The following is a 15705-nucleotide window of genomic DNA, read 5'->3' on the forward strand; positions in this document are numbered from 1 at the left end:
TGAAAAAGTGGACAAATCACGAACTGCAATTACTGTGATTTATGATCTGTAATATTTACAACAGAACAGGCAGATCAGCAAGGGTATATTAAAACGGATCAGAAAAAAAACTTGTTTCTTCTGTGTAATTTCGGATTTGCCAATTCATCGGTACACAGATCACAAATTACATAGCTCATCTCTGCTCTCTACCTTAGCACTTTTATCTCTCCAATATCTTCCATTCTGATAAGATTCAGAAAATTAGAAATGTATTCTTGAATGTTATTAAAAAGCTCTTTTATATAAATCAATTTGGAATGCAAGTATATAATTCCACTTGCAGACACAAACGAAAGGTGAGTACGGAGATTCATTACATATTCAGATATTACAATCATATCATGAGATCAACGTTTCTGGATGAGCAATTTGTATATAAACCATACTCATTCACATGGGTGTCATTACATTTTATAACTGAACAAGACATTTAATTCATCTACTGTTAATCTGTGTTTTCTGTTTTTTTAACTTTTAAATCAACTGGGCTTACAGTACAGAGCCATGGCTCACAACACATCTTCTGTATTAAAGGGGATGCATACAATTATGATGCCATGAATATACTAGAGTTTGTTCTTCAGTTTCATTAAACTCCTTTAACCCTGTGTTCACAGTTTGGTTCTTGCATCAGTGTGCCATGAAATTGTCTGCCTACTCCAAAAAATGTTCCAACATGCTGTTCGTGATTTACTCATATTACCTATCCTAAATGAAGACTACTAAATAAATATATCATTAAAAGAGCTGTAAGCTTAATAACATTTCAAGTAAGATGCTTTACTGACAAAATTGTTGACCAAGAGTTGGGAAGAAAAAGATCCTCTTTCAGACTGATGTATGTGTCCCCACTTGGGGGATTTTAACGCGCTTTCAATGGAAAACAAAAACTAAAAAAACTGTTTTGTGGTATAAGAAAAGAAGCATAAAGAATGCACTAGTAAACAGAAAAACTATAAACAAAATGACTTCCATCTGATTAACTCTTTATATTTCAGCATTAAGCTCTACAATATTGGTCACATAATTTGTAGCAGTTTTAAAGCGCCATGCCACCATATTTTATGGGGTTGATTTACTAAAACTGGAGAGTGCAAAATCTGGTGCAGCTGTTCATGGTAGCCAATCAGCCTCTAACATCAGCTTGTTTAATTAATCATTCACAAAAAAATAAAAAAAACTGGAAGCTTTCTATGCACAGCTGCACAAGATTCTGCACTCTCCTGTTTTAGTAAATCAACCCCAAATGCCTTCCAGTTTACCCCAATGTCTCCTCATTCCCCACTTTTGGCACTACTGCTAGAAGTTAATTTGCCTACAGTATCTAAATTATCCTCTTTCATTGCAAAACATTTGTGTTTTGATACATTGATGCGACCTAAATCTACATGGTGGACTTTGGCAGACAACAACGGACATACAGTGGGGGGAAAAAGTATTTGATCCCCTGCTGATTTTGTATGTTTGCCAACTGACAAAGAAATGATTAGTCTATCATTTTAATGAATAGAGTTATGAATTAATTATAAAGTTTATTTTTAACAGTGAGAGACAGAATAACAAAAATCCAGAAAAACATATTTAAAAAAAGTTGTAAATTGATTTGCATTTTAATGAGTGAAAAAAGGTATTTGACTCCTTTGCAAAACATGTAGTACTTGGTGGCAAAACCCTTGTTGGCAATCACAGAGGTCAGACATTTCTTGTAGTTGGCCACCAGGTTTGCACACATCTCAGGAGTGATTTTGTCCCATTCCTATTTGCAGATCCTCTCCAATCCATCAAGGTTTCAGGGCTGATGTTTGGTAACTCGAACCTTCAGCTCCCTCCACATATTTTCTATGGAAATAAGGTCTGGAGACTGGCTAGCCCATTCCGGAACCTTAATGTACTTCTTCTTGAGCTACTTCTTTGTTGCCATGATCATGTGTTTTGGGTCATTGTCATGCTGGAATACCCATCTATGACCCATTTTCGATTCCCTGGGGGAAGGAGGTTCTCACCCAAGATTTGTTGGTACGTGGCCCCATCCATTGTCCCTTTGATGCAGTGAAGTAGTCCTGTCCCCCTAGCAGGAAAACACCCCCAAAGCATAATGTTTCCACCTCCATGTTTGACAGTGGGGATGGTGTTCTTGGGGTCATAGGCAGCATTCCTCCTCCTCCAAATATGGCGAGTTGAGTTGATGCCAAAGAGCTTGATTTTGGTCTCATCTGACCACAACACTTTCACACAGTTCTCCTCTGAATCATTCAGATGTTCATTACAAACTTCAAACAGGCATGTACATGTGCCTTCTTGAGCAGGGGGACCTTGTGGGCACTGCAGGATTTCAGTCCTTCATGGTGTAGTGTGTTACCAAATGTTTTCTCGGTGACTATGACCCTAGCTGCCTTGAGATCATTGACAAGATTGTACCGTGTAGTTCTGGGCTGATTCCTCACCATTCTCATGATCACTGAAACTCCACGAGGTGGGACCTTGCATGGAGCCCCAGAGCGAGGGAAATTTAAATAACCAACTGTTGTCACCCTCTCACCAAGCTAGTTGGCAATAGTCTTGTAGCCCATTCCAGCCTTGTGTAGGTCTACAATATTATCCCTGACATCCTTGGACAGCTCTTTGGTCTTGGCCAGGGTGGAGAGATTGGAATCTGATTGATTGATTGCTTCTGTGGACAGGTGTCTTTTATACAGGTAACAAGTTGAGATTAGAAACACTCCCCTTTATGCTGGCCATACACGGGTCGAATTTCGAAAGAACTTTCTTTTGAAAATCAGAAAATTTGTGCGTTTTGTGATCTGATGGTGCCACCATTGATTTCGAAATTCGACCAACCAAACATTCAATTTCACCTCATGTTCCTACAGAAATGAATTTTTTTGTCTGGGAATCTTCTTTTCTTTCTGGGAATCTTTTTTTTCCGGGAATTTTCTTTTCTTGCACATGCGCATTTCTTTTTCGATTACATTTCTTGCACGATCCTCCCATCATTGATTAGAAAATTGTTCGTTATTTAAAAAAATTTCCAACATGTCCGATTATTAACATTCGATGGCCGCATGAAAATCGGTTGTTGCTGCAGCCCACTAATGGTGCGAAATACGTACGAAAATTCTTAGATAGTATTTTCGAAAGAAAGTTCTTTCGAAATTCGACCCGTGTTTGGCCAGCATAAGAGAGTGCTCCTAATCTCAGCTTCTTACCTGTATAGAAGACACCTGGGAGCCAAAAATTTTGCTGAGTGAAATAAATACTTATTTCACTCATTAAAATGCTAATCAATTTATAACTTTTTTGAAATTTATTTTTCTGGATATTTTTGTTGTTATTCTGTCTCTCACTGTTAAAATAAACCTACCATTAAAATTATAGACTGATCATTTCTTTGTCAGTGGGCAAATGTACAAAATCAGCAGGGGATTAAATACTTTTTTCCCTCACTGTAGGACTCTTTCAGACAGGCAGATGGGGGGGGGGGGGGGGGCAGTAAAATCAGAGTTTTACCACCCCCAGCTACCCAACTGAATTGTGACAATACAGCCAGACAGGGCTGTACACATGCCATGGCAGCCACAGCACTTTTATGGTGCAGAGTTTGACAGGTAGCATAGCCTGTCAAAGTTGCCCATTGAGTTCAATGGGGCTGCAATGAAACTATTAACTAAATGCATGAATTACACCTTACAGCTACAGTGCCAGCCCACAGTGTAAAATTGTCATTCAGAATTTTTTTTAAATAGTGCAAAAAAAATAAATGAAAAATTAGGCCTCCTGAACATCCCTGCTGCCGCTATACTGTCGTCTGAAAAGCGATCCACTAATATGGCCACTGCTAGCATAATGCATAGAAATGTATAATCTTTACATATGATGTGAAAATAATACACAACTTCTGTCGGTATATAAACATATTGGGGATGATTTACTGAAAGAAAAGGCTGTTCACTTATTAACTTTGCAACTTTGAAAAGTATATCTTCACTTTGCAAAGTGAATGTTAGTAAATAAGGTGTACCTGTGTTCGCTTTGAATATTAAATCATGTGGGATGTAAAAAAAGCATAGGATTTTTACCAGAACATTCTTGTCTGTATTCCCATTGCATTCCTGGAAACAGGTCTCCTCAGTAAAGGCTGCTGTAGTGACTACCAGCTGGTTACTGGAAACGTCATAGATAAATGCACATATTACGCCACACACCAAGGACCTTCAAATGTAGTGCAAAGTGTTTATTGCAGAAAGATCACATCACAAGAATAAGTGCAACGTTTCAGAGCCACGCGGGTTGGTCTCCTTCGTCAGGTATGTGACTACATTTGAAGGTCCTTGGTGTGCTGGCGAATATGTGCATTTATTGTGCTAGAACATGATTGGTTGATAAAAGTGAACACAGAAACCTCCTAATTACCAAGCAGGGAACTTCACTTTGAAAATCAATCTTTATCTAACACATCTCTTTTAGTAAAACCCCGCTGTCTCATACTCTTCTAATATGTCAGCGACCATTATCTATACAGTGCCACTGACCGAATGTGTTTTGTGACTTATATTGAAATGTTTATTAATATATATATATATATATATATATATATATACACACACACACACACACTATATTGTCAAAAGTATTGCTACGCCTGCTTTTACAAGCACATGAACTTTAATGGCATCCCAGTCTTAGTTCGTAGGGTTCAGTATTGAGGTGGCCCACCCTTTGCAGTTATAACAACTTCATCTCTTCTGGAAAGGCTGTTCACAAGGTTTAGGAGTGTGTCTATGGGAATGTTTGACCATTCTTCCAGCAGCCCATTTGTGAGGTCAGGCGCTGATGTTAGATAAGAAGACCTGGCTCGCAATTCAGCCCAGAAGTGTTCTATTGGATGAAGGTCAGGAATCTGTGCAGGACAGTCAAGTTCCTCCACCCCAAACTCGATCCTCCATGTCTTTATGGACCTTGCTTTGTGCACTGGTGCACAGTCATGTTGGAACAGGAAGGGGCCATCCCCAAAGTGTTCCCACAAAGTTGGGAGCATGAAATTGTCCAAAATGTCTTGGTATGCCTTAAGAGTTCCCTTCACTGGAACTAAGGGACCAAGCCCAACCCCTGAAAAACAACTCCACCCCATAATCCACCCTCCATCAAATAATTTGGACCAGTGCACAAAGCAATATCCACAACGATGTGGATGTGGAGTTTGGGGTGGAGGAATTGTTTTTTTTTTTTTAGTATAATTCTTTCTTCAAAAGTTTTTTTTTCAATTATAACAAAACATATGCTCAATAACAAGAAAGGAAATAATCCTATATTAGAATAGAAAATAAATCAAGACCAACAACGCTGAGCAGATATAACAATAAACCAGCAGCGACGTTTATTAAATTCATAAACTAAAGATAAGGGTTAATAAGGATTATGAATTAATACGCTACCTTAATGAAAATTCATTATCAAATCAAATAGGGTCATATAGCCTCGAAATATACCCGGTATAATATACTATGGTACATTACGTTTATATCACTGCTTAAATTCTTCCTTTGTTATACCTTGCCTTATCTACTTTAGGATAAAAGAAACCTCAAGTGTCGGGGTCAGGAGACATAATCTACTAGAAAGAGAGCTACAAAACAGACAAACAGATGAAAAAAAAAAACAAAAAAATAAAACTAACTAGCTCAGACTCATAACCTGCATGGCTTCCGACACCCCCCCCCCCCAAAGTTACCCCAACAAACCCAGCCTGCCATTACAGATCTTCTTTCCTAACCTAACCTAAAAAGGGGAGGAAACAACATACTGGGGTGTACAAGCAAAGGTCGTCCATGGCCGCCAGGTGTCCCTACATTTCTCCTCTCTACCATAGAAATACGCTGTCATATATTCCATTGTCCTAATTTAATCTATTCTAGAGAATCAACGTTTGAAAGAAGGTGTAAAAGTAGTCTGTGATACATGCCCGGGCAGCATTCAGCATATACGCTACCAGCAACTTTTTTTATAGTGATGTAGGGGCAACTCATTTAAGTGCACAAGATATCCCAGATGGTCCAAACCAAGGTCAACTAATGTCGGTTGTTTAATCATGTTCCCCACTTCTTTCCAAAATGATGTAATTAAAGGGCACAGCCAGAAAATGTGTAGTAATGTCCCTGTCTCTTTATTGCAATGCCAACATAGCTTAGAGATTTGCGGATAAAGTTTATTAAGTAAGACCGGAACCCTATACCACCTAACCAGTAGCTTATATCCCTTTTCTTGAAAGCAGCTTGGTTGTAAAATTCCACTCAGTGGAGGGATGCCAAACTTCCTCTCACCTGTAGACAGCCTTCCCAGAAGAGTTGAAACTGTTATAGCTACAAGGGTGGGCCAACTCAATATTGAACCCTACGGACTTATGCCCTGTACACACAATCGCACATTCAGATAACAAAATCCTTTAGATTTTTTCTGATGGATGTTGGCTTAAACTTGTCTTGCATACACACGGTCACACAAAGTTGGTCAGAAATTCCGAACGTCAAGAACGCGATGACATACAACACGTACGACGAGCCAAGAAAAATGAAGTTCTATAGCCAGTGCTGCTCTTCTGCTTGATTCTGAGCATGCATGGCACTTTGTGCGTCGGAATTGTCTACACATGATCGGAATTTACACAAACGGATTTTGTTGTCGGAAAATTTTAGAGCCAGCTCTCAAACTTTGTGTGTCGGAAATTCTGATGGAAAAAGTCCGATGGAGCCCATACATGGTCGTTATTTCCAACAACAAGCTCCAATCGCACATTTTCTGTCAGAAAGTCCGTGTGTACAGGGCATAAGACTGGGATGGCATTAAAGTTCATGTGCATGTAAAGGCAGGTGTCCCAATACTTTTAACAATATAGTATACATACATATATATATATATATATATATATATATATATATGTAGAAAGGCCAGTATGGTGGCCTGAATTTATGGGAGGAGGCCAGGGGGTATTTAACCAGCCCGCTTGCCTGTGGTATTTGTCGGTTTCCTGTGTGCGATACTACGTCACTAGGCCGACTATTCGAAACTCAGCGTCCGTGAGTTCTCGTGTTCGTGAGTTCCCGTATTCATAAGTTCCCGTGTTCAAGATTCGAGGTCCTCGTTACCGATTCGTAAATTCGTACAACGCGTCTGGCTCGGCTGTCACAGGTAGGGTTTCGGCTGACGTTTTTCATTTCACGCATTATTAGATATCATGTCACTAAACCGTTATATCAAACTTACGAATCACTCGCAAAAATTCACAACGTAATCATAATTAGGGATGAGCCGAACACCCCCCTGTTCGGTTCGCACTAGAACATGCGAACAGGAAAAAAGTTCGTTCGAACACGCGAACCCTGTTAAAGTCTATGGGACACGAACATGAATAATCAAAAGTGCTAATTTTAAAGGCTTATATGCAAGTTATTGTCATAAAAAGTGTTTGGGGACCTGGGTCCTGCCCCAGGGGACATGGATCAATGCAAAAAAACCTTTTAAAAACGGCCGTTTTTTCAGGAGCAGTGATTTTAATAATGCTTAAAGTCAAACAATAAAAGTGTAATATCCCTTTAAATTTCGTAGCTGGGGGTGTCTATAGTATGCCTGTAAAGGGGCGCATGTTTCCCGTGTTTAGAACAGTCTGACAGCAAAATTACATTTCAAAGGAAAAAAGCCATTTAAAACTACTATTGCATTGCCGGTCCGACAATACACATAAAAGTTCATTGATAAAAACGGCATGGGAATTCTCCACAGGGGAACCCCGAACCAAAATTAAAAAAAAAAATGATGTGGGGGTCCCCCTAAATTCCATACCAGGCCCTTCAGGTCTGGTATGGATATTAAGGGGAACCCCGGCCAAAATTTAAAAAAAAAAATGACGTGGGGGTCCCCCTAAATTCCATACCAGACCCTTCAGGTCTGGTATGGATTTTAAGGGGAACCCCGCACCAAAAAAAACAAAAAACGGCGTGGGGTCCCCCCAAAAATCCATACCAGACCCTTATTCGAGCACACAACCTGGCAGGCCGCAGGAAAAGAGGGGGGGACGAGAGAGCGCCCACCCCCTCCTGAACCGTACCAGGCCACATGCCCTCAATATTGGGAGGGTGCTTTGGGGTAGCCCCTAAACACCTTTTCCCCATGTTGATGAGGACAAGGGCCTCATCCCCACAACCCTGGCCGGTGGTTGTGGGGGTCTGCGGGTGGGGGGCTTATCGGAATCTGTAAGCCCCCTTTAAGAAGGGGACCCCCAGATCCCGCCCCCCCGTGTGAAATGGTAAGGGGTTGTACCCCTACCATTTCACTAAAAACTGTCAAATATGTTAAAAATGACAAGAGATAGTTTTTGACAATTCCTTTATTTAAATGCTTCTTCTTTCTTCTATCTTCCTTCATCTTCTTCTGGTTCTTCTGGCTCTTCTGGTTCTTCCTCCGGCGTTCTCGTCCAGCATCTCCTCCACGGCATCTTCTATCTTCTTCTCCTCTGGCCGCTCCGCACCCATGGCATGGGGGGAGGGTCCCGCTCTTCTCTTCATCTTCTTCATCTTCTTCTTCATCTTCTTCTCTGCTTCATCTTCTTCTCTTCTTCTCTTCTTTATTTTCTTCTCCGGGCCGCTCCGCATCCATGCTGGCATAGTGGGAGGCTCCCGCTGTGTGACGGCATCTCCTCGTCTGACAGTTCTTAAATAACGGGGGGCGGGGCCACCCGGTGACCCCGCCCCCTCTGACACACGGTGACTTGACGGGACTTCCCTGTGATGTCATGGGGAATGCCACAGGGAAGTCCCGTCATGTCCGTGCATCAGAGGGGGCGGGGTCACCGGGTGGCCCCCCCGTTATTTAAGAACCGTCAGACGAGGAGACGCCATCACACATCGGTAGCCTCCCTCCATGCCAGCATGGATGCGGAGCGGCCCGGAGAAGAAGATGAAGAAGAGAAGAAGAGAAGAAAAGAAGAAGATGAAGAAGAAGATGAAGAAGAGAAGAAGATGAAGAGAGGAGTGGGAGCCTCCCCCCATGCCATGGGTGCGGAGCGGCCCGTGGAGAAGAAGATAGAGGATGCCGCGGAGGAGATGCTGGATGAGAACGCCGGAGGAAGAACCAGAAGAGCCAGAAGAACCAGAAGAAGAAGAAGATGAAGGAAGATAGAAGAAAGAAGAAGCATTTAAATAAAGGAATTGTCAAAAACTGTCTCTTGTCATTTTTTAACATTTTTGACAGTTTTTTAGTGAAATGGTAGGGGTAATTTTGTACCCCCTTACCATTTCACACAGGAGGGGCCGGGATCTGGGGGTCCCCTTGTTAAAGGTGGCTTCCAGATTCCGATAAGCCCCCCGCCCGCAGACACCCACAACCACCGGCCAGGGTTGTGGGGATGAGGCCCTTGTCCTCATCAACATGGGGACAAGGTGTTTTGGGGGGCTACCCCAAAGCACCCTCCCAATGTTGAGGGCATGTGGCCTGGTACGTCATTTTTTTTTTTTAATTTTGGCCGGGGTTCCCCTTAATATCCATACCAGACCTGAAGGGCCTGGTATGGAATTTAGGGGGACCCCCCACGTCATTTTTTTAAAAATTTTGGATCGGGGGTTCCCCTGTGTGGAATTCCCATGCCATTTTTATCAATGAACTTCTATGTGTATTGTCGGACCGGCAATGCAATAGCCGCGAGTAGTTTTAAATGGCTTTTTTCCTTCAAAATGTCATTTTGCTGTCAGACTGTTCTAAACACGGGAAACATGCGCCCCTTTACAGGCATACTATAGACACCCCCCAGCTACGAAATTTAAAGGGATATTACACTTTTATTGTTTGACTTTAAGCATTATTAAAATCACTGCTCCTGAAAAAAGGGCCGTTTTTAGAACTTTTTTTGCATTGATCCATGTCCCCTGGGGCAGGACCCAGGTCCCCAAACACTTTTTATGACAATAACTTGCATATAAGCCTTTAAAATTAGCACTTTTGATTTCTCCCATAGAGTTTTAAAGGGTGTTCCGCGGCATTCGAATGTGCCGCGAACACCCCAAATTGTTCGCTGTTCGGCGAACTTGCGAACAGCCAATGTTCGAGTCGAACATGAGTTCGACTCAAACTCGAAGCTCATCCCTAATCGTAATGCATACCACTCGTACTGTCATTACGTTAGCCATTTCGTTATTTTATACCACACCACAAAGCAGACGTCGCTTCGTTCAGGCATGTCTAAAACTGTTTGCCATGCTTCATAAAGACAAGTCGTTGTCATTCGCAAAAATTCTCTATACCAACACGTGTCAGTTCGATACTGTTTCATTTCACAAACATTTCAGAACATTTCTAAACATTTCTAAGCATTTCAAACCATTTCTAATCATTTCATTCATTTCAGTCATGTACCGCGCTCCGATTCGAATCCAGACGCATCTAAAGATGCACCGATTCGCTCCGGTGTGCTCCAGTTGCTTACGGCCTCATTTCAGTACATGCTCCAGAGTCAGATTCATTGTCAGTCGCAGGTTACGGCTCACTGATTCGTGTCTCTGTCATAGCCATTATTTCACTGTCACGTATCAGGTCCCGATAGGAATCCAGTCGCATTAAAAGCACACTGATTCGTCTAGGCGTGCCCCAGGTATTTGCCACATTTCAGCACATGCTCCAGAGTCCGATTCGTAGTCAGTCGCAACAGCGGCATGATCGATTTGTGCCTCTGTCATGGCAATCAAAACCATTTTCACTGTCAGGTACCTCGCTTCGATTCGAATCCAGTTGCATCCATCATGCACCGATTCGTTACGGTGTGCCCCAGTTGTTTGGCCTCATTTCAGTACATGCTCCAGAGTCCGGATCGTTGTTAGTCGCAGATGCAGTGCGACCGATCCACAACTTTGTCATGGGAATTAATTACCATTCATTTCACCCCCACATATTGCAGCCCGTTTAGAGTCCAATTGCATCTTAGATGCACCGATTCGTTTCAGGGTGTCCCAGTTGTTTCAGCCTTATCCAGTACCTGTACCAGACCCCGTTTCATTGTCAGTCACAGTCGCGGCACAATCAATTTGCGCCTCTGTCAGGGCAAAACATTTCATTCATTTCATTGTTACGTACTGCGCTCCGATTTGAATCCAGTCGCATCCAAGATGCACCGATTAGTTTCAGTGTGCATCAATATTTTCTGTTGCCTCATTTCAATACATGCTCCAGAGTCCGGTTCGCTGTCAATCGCAGTCGCGACATGACCGAGTCAGGCCTCTGTCATGGCAATATGTTTCATTAATTTCATGATCAAGGCAAACATTTCATTCATTTCATTATCGACACATCGCACTCTGGTTTCTTGGGCATTCGTGAGGCATCGATTCATCCTGGTAGGCCACAATAGTCTGGGCCTCGTCTCATGCCATGCCCCACAGTTTGATTCATAGCTTGTCGCAGTCGCGGCATGCTGATTCGAGCCACCTTCAAGGCATACACATTTCACTCATTCATCTTGTCCCATGCACATGTCGTTTAAGTCACCATACAAATTACTTCTTCAACTTAGTTAAACAAACCCTTCATGAGTTATCACCTTTCCATTTTCCTCCAGGTCAGTCAAGTTCAGTAGGTCCACCCTGCACCAGGTTGGACGATATACCTCCAGGTAAAAAACTCCAAAAGAGCTCAAGCTGGGTACGTATACCTTTTTTAGGGAACGAAGCAAACTTGAAATTCATGTCACCCTCAATAGGTTCCAGTCGACCAAAACACGACCCCAAGGACTGGACATCATATCTAGATGTCCCAGGCCAGCAGCGAAGACCTCACGGCCCCTCTCTCACCTTCTCTGGTCTCAGTGTGCAGTCCATCAGGGGATGGACCATCCCAAGTTGACAGCAGAACTAAGACGCAGAGGCGTGCCCTTTCCCGCTACAGCTAGGAAGGGCGAGCTCTTCAAGCTCCTCTTCCCTCCACCAGCCGCAGCAGGGCCAGCACCCAGCAGGCCTCCCTCCAGTCAATATCTTCTGCCATCTCACAACTCCACACCATGGTGTCATCCTTGTCTACCTCAGTCACGGATGTACAAACCAGAGTGGCACTCCTGGAGGCTCGCCCAGCCATGGCTATTCCTGACCCGACCGCAATCCAGTTTTTGACACCCCTTCCTGCAGTACCACAGGGTGGAGCCCCATTGTCTACCCCTCCCATTTGGTTACAGCCAGCATCAGGAAGGACATCCTGGATGGCAGGGACGTCAACCTTGCCTCTCTCCTCATTTCTGTCCACGATCTGGTGGAAAATAAAGCCTATACCTGGGGGGACATATCTGTGGTCCTTAAAGCCAAAGACCCCAGGCTCAACCGGAAATTATCCGTCCCTGAATTCACATTGGCCTTTGGCATGCTGAGGGATGTCCTATGTTCAGCCGCTCCCAGCAGGAGGGAAGAGCTGGACTTATACCTTCATACTGTAGTAGACCTGGGCTACAAGTATGGAGGATTTTCTTTTTACGATTATCATCGTTCTTTTTCTGCGAAGGCAGCAGCTAGGCTCACACAGTTTCAGACAACCACAAATTGGAGCCTTATGGACACAGAGCTGTTCTGTCGCCACTTTGCCGGCTTGCGCTCATCACTGTGTGCAATTTGCCAGTCCTCCACCCACACCCCCACCTGGTGCGCCAACGTGACAATCAGACGCCCCTTCGAGTTTCCCTCTACCTCCGCTGCAGTTCAGGGCCAGTCGGCCCCTGCACAGATGCCTCAGGTGGACAAATTCAGACAACCAGTCCAAACCGTGGGAGGAGCAGCTATCTGCAACAATTATAGTTCCTGCAACTTCAGTCAGTGCCACCTGCTCCACATCTGCACCCTATGCCAGAGGGCGCATCCAAGGAACTTGTGCGAGGTCAAGCAACATAAGAGGGCATGATAGTCATTATAGATCCCTTCACTCAGCCCCCTTTTAGTACTTGGAGAGTCATCCCTATTGGGCTTGTCAAGGACAAGTTCTTTAATAAACTACGCCTGGTGTACGACCTGTCTGCGCCTCATTCTTCCCACATTCCCAGTCTCAATTCCCTAATCCCCTCCGAAGAGTTCTCCCTAAAATATTCCTCCGTGGATATGGCAATCCAAGCAATCATCAAAGCAGGTACAGACGCCTGACTCTCCAAAGCCGACATCTCGGACGCCTTCAAGCTCCTGCCTATCCACCCGTCCCTTTGGCGCTGGCATGGTATTAAGTGGAAGGAGGCATACTACTTTGCCACCAAATTGACTTTTGGTTCAAAGAGTAGCCCCTGGCTCTTCGACACATTTGCTCAGTCCCTCACCTGGATACTTTTGCACATAGCTCAGTGTCAAGGGGTCATCCATTACCTGGATGACTTCTTACTAATAGAATCACCCAGCATGCCCCCAGGAGACCTCGACAAACTGAGAGTCGTATTCGGAAATCTCAATGTTCCCATCGCTGAACATAAAGTTAACGGTCCAGCACACACCATTACCTTTCTCTGAGTCAATTTAGACACCTCAATTTAGGCACTATGCAGGCCAGCCTCCCCCTCGACAAACTAACCCACATTAGGGCGTTCCTCCGAGAATTCACCCACACTAGGGGGTGTACCAAAAAGCAGCTGCAATCTCTCCTGGGAATGCTTAATTTCGCCATGCAAATCATTCCACAGGGTCGCACCTTCATGTCACGTCTGCTGATATTCCTTTCACAAACACAGGACCCTGATCAGATCCTCAATCTAGATACTGCAGCAGTAGCGGACCTATCCATGTGGGAGGAATTTCTCTCCACCTGGAATGGTATATCCCTATTTATACCTACGGTCTCGTCCCTTTTACCCCAGGTTGTGACAGATGCTGCAGCTTCCACAGGCTTTGCGGCAATTTTTCGGCCACCAATGGTTTTCAGGACCCTGGCCTTCACAGATACTGTTAATACCTGGCTTCACCCGAACATCCTCCCTCTTTGAGCTCTATCCGATAGTGGCAGCTGCACAGCTCTGGGGTCATCATTGGACAGGGCAAACTGTGGTCTTCACCACCGACAATCAGGCCACGGCAGATATTATCAACAAAGGCAGGTCCAAGTCCCTTTACAACATCAGTTTAATATCCACTGTTCATTTATTCCAGGCAAATACAACCTAGCAACAGATGCACTGTCACGTTTTAACTATACTTCCTTTTTCAAACAGGTGCCTGGAGCAGATCCAGTTTGCGGCCCCTATCCCCGTTTGGTTTCAGCTGACCCTGGACTAGTACAACACCTACAAGGAGCGACCCAGCTCATCAACTACTCACTGTCCCATAATACACTCAAAGCCTACCAGACAGCTTGAAGTGATTTCAATAAATTCCTGGCACCCTGCTCCGAGGAAACAACAGATGTCAAGTACGTACTGGCTTTCATTTCATATTGCCATACTCAGCTGGCCTTATCTCTTAACACTATTAGGCTATACCTAGCCAGCAGACAACATTTCTTGACGCTACAAGACCCTGCAAAGTCTTCCCTATTTACATCCCACGCTATCCGAGCCATCCTACGCGGCACCCAGAAACACCAACCGGTGGTCAGTACCAAATGTTTACCCATAACGGGGGCCATCTTTAGGGGTATGTCGACCATCCTGACTACTTCTCTATTTGGTCTTCTCCCCAGTATGGTCCTACAAGCAGCCATATACTTGGCCTACTAAGGGTTCTTGCGACCTGGCGAGTTCACCTATAGCAACCCCGCAGGCCAAGTGCTACGCAGACGGCACTTGGTCCGCTACCAAGACCACTTCGTCCTCCACCTTGTGGTTTCTAAAACCCAGCAGGCAGGCTCTGGAATGGACATCCACCTTTACAAAACCAATAATAGCTGGTGTCCAGTCACCGTACTCAATCATCTTCTCTCCCTCCTGCCTGAACAACCAGACTCCAGCCCCCTTCTACCGTCCCAGACCACGTCACTAAAAGACTAGGCAGGTGGAAGTCAGCCTGCTTTGCCCGTTGCATCCCTAATCCCCAAGTGGAGATGGCATGGGCATTTACCAAATTAGCTCAATGAACAACTGAAAAACTAATAAAATACTATACCCCTACCAGAATGTTTTGCCCCCTTATTTTGGTATACCGTCCATCAGACCAAGGCACACTTTCAGGTCCATTTCATGTGGTAAGTCCATACTTCCAGGTCCATTTCATATGGTAATTCTTATGTTAACTATAAATGTTGCCCATGTCCGTATCGGCCATAGGGCTTCAACCATAAGTAGAAAGGCCAGTATGGTGGCCTGAATTTATGGGAGGAGCCCGGGGGGTAATTAACCAGCTCGCCTGTGGTATTTGTCGGTTTACTGTGCGCGATACCCACCCTCCCATCCCCTTTTTAGGGCATTTCTCAATTATTAATTTCTCTTAACAGAATATTCATTTCTAAATCTAGGGTATGCGCCCTTATTTTGGTATACTGTCCATCAGACTGAGGCACACTTTCAGGTCCATTTCATGTGGTAAGTCCACACTTCCAGGTCCATTTCATATGGTAAGTCTTATGTTAACTATAAATGTTAAATGTTGTCCATGTCCGTATCGGCCATAGGGCTTCAACCATAAATATATATATATATATATATATATATATATATATATATATATATATATATATGCA

At 43.9% G+C, this 15705-nt stretch overlaps 1 protein-coding gene across 3 annotated transcripts in view; it reads right to left on the minus strand.

Annotated features, from left to right (window-relative positions):
- Positions 1-15705, minus strand: part of CSMD2 (CUB and Sushi multiple domains 2) — a 1533565-nt gene that overhangs the window by 510376 nt on the left and 1007484 nt on the right. The gene's annotated exons all lie outside the window — the stretch shown is intronic.

This window comes from Aquarana catesbeiana, linkage group LG02 (genome assembly GCF_042186555.1).
Source record: "Aquarana catesbeiana isolate 2022-GZ linkage group LG02, ASM4218655v1, whole genome shotgun sequence".
NCBI classification, from domain to species: Eukaryota; Metazoa; Chordata; class Amphibia; order Anura; family Ranidae; genus Aquarana; species Aquarana catesbeiana.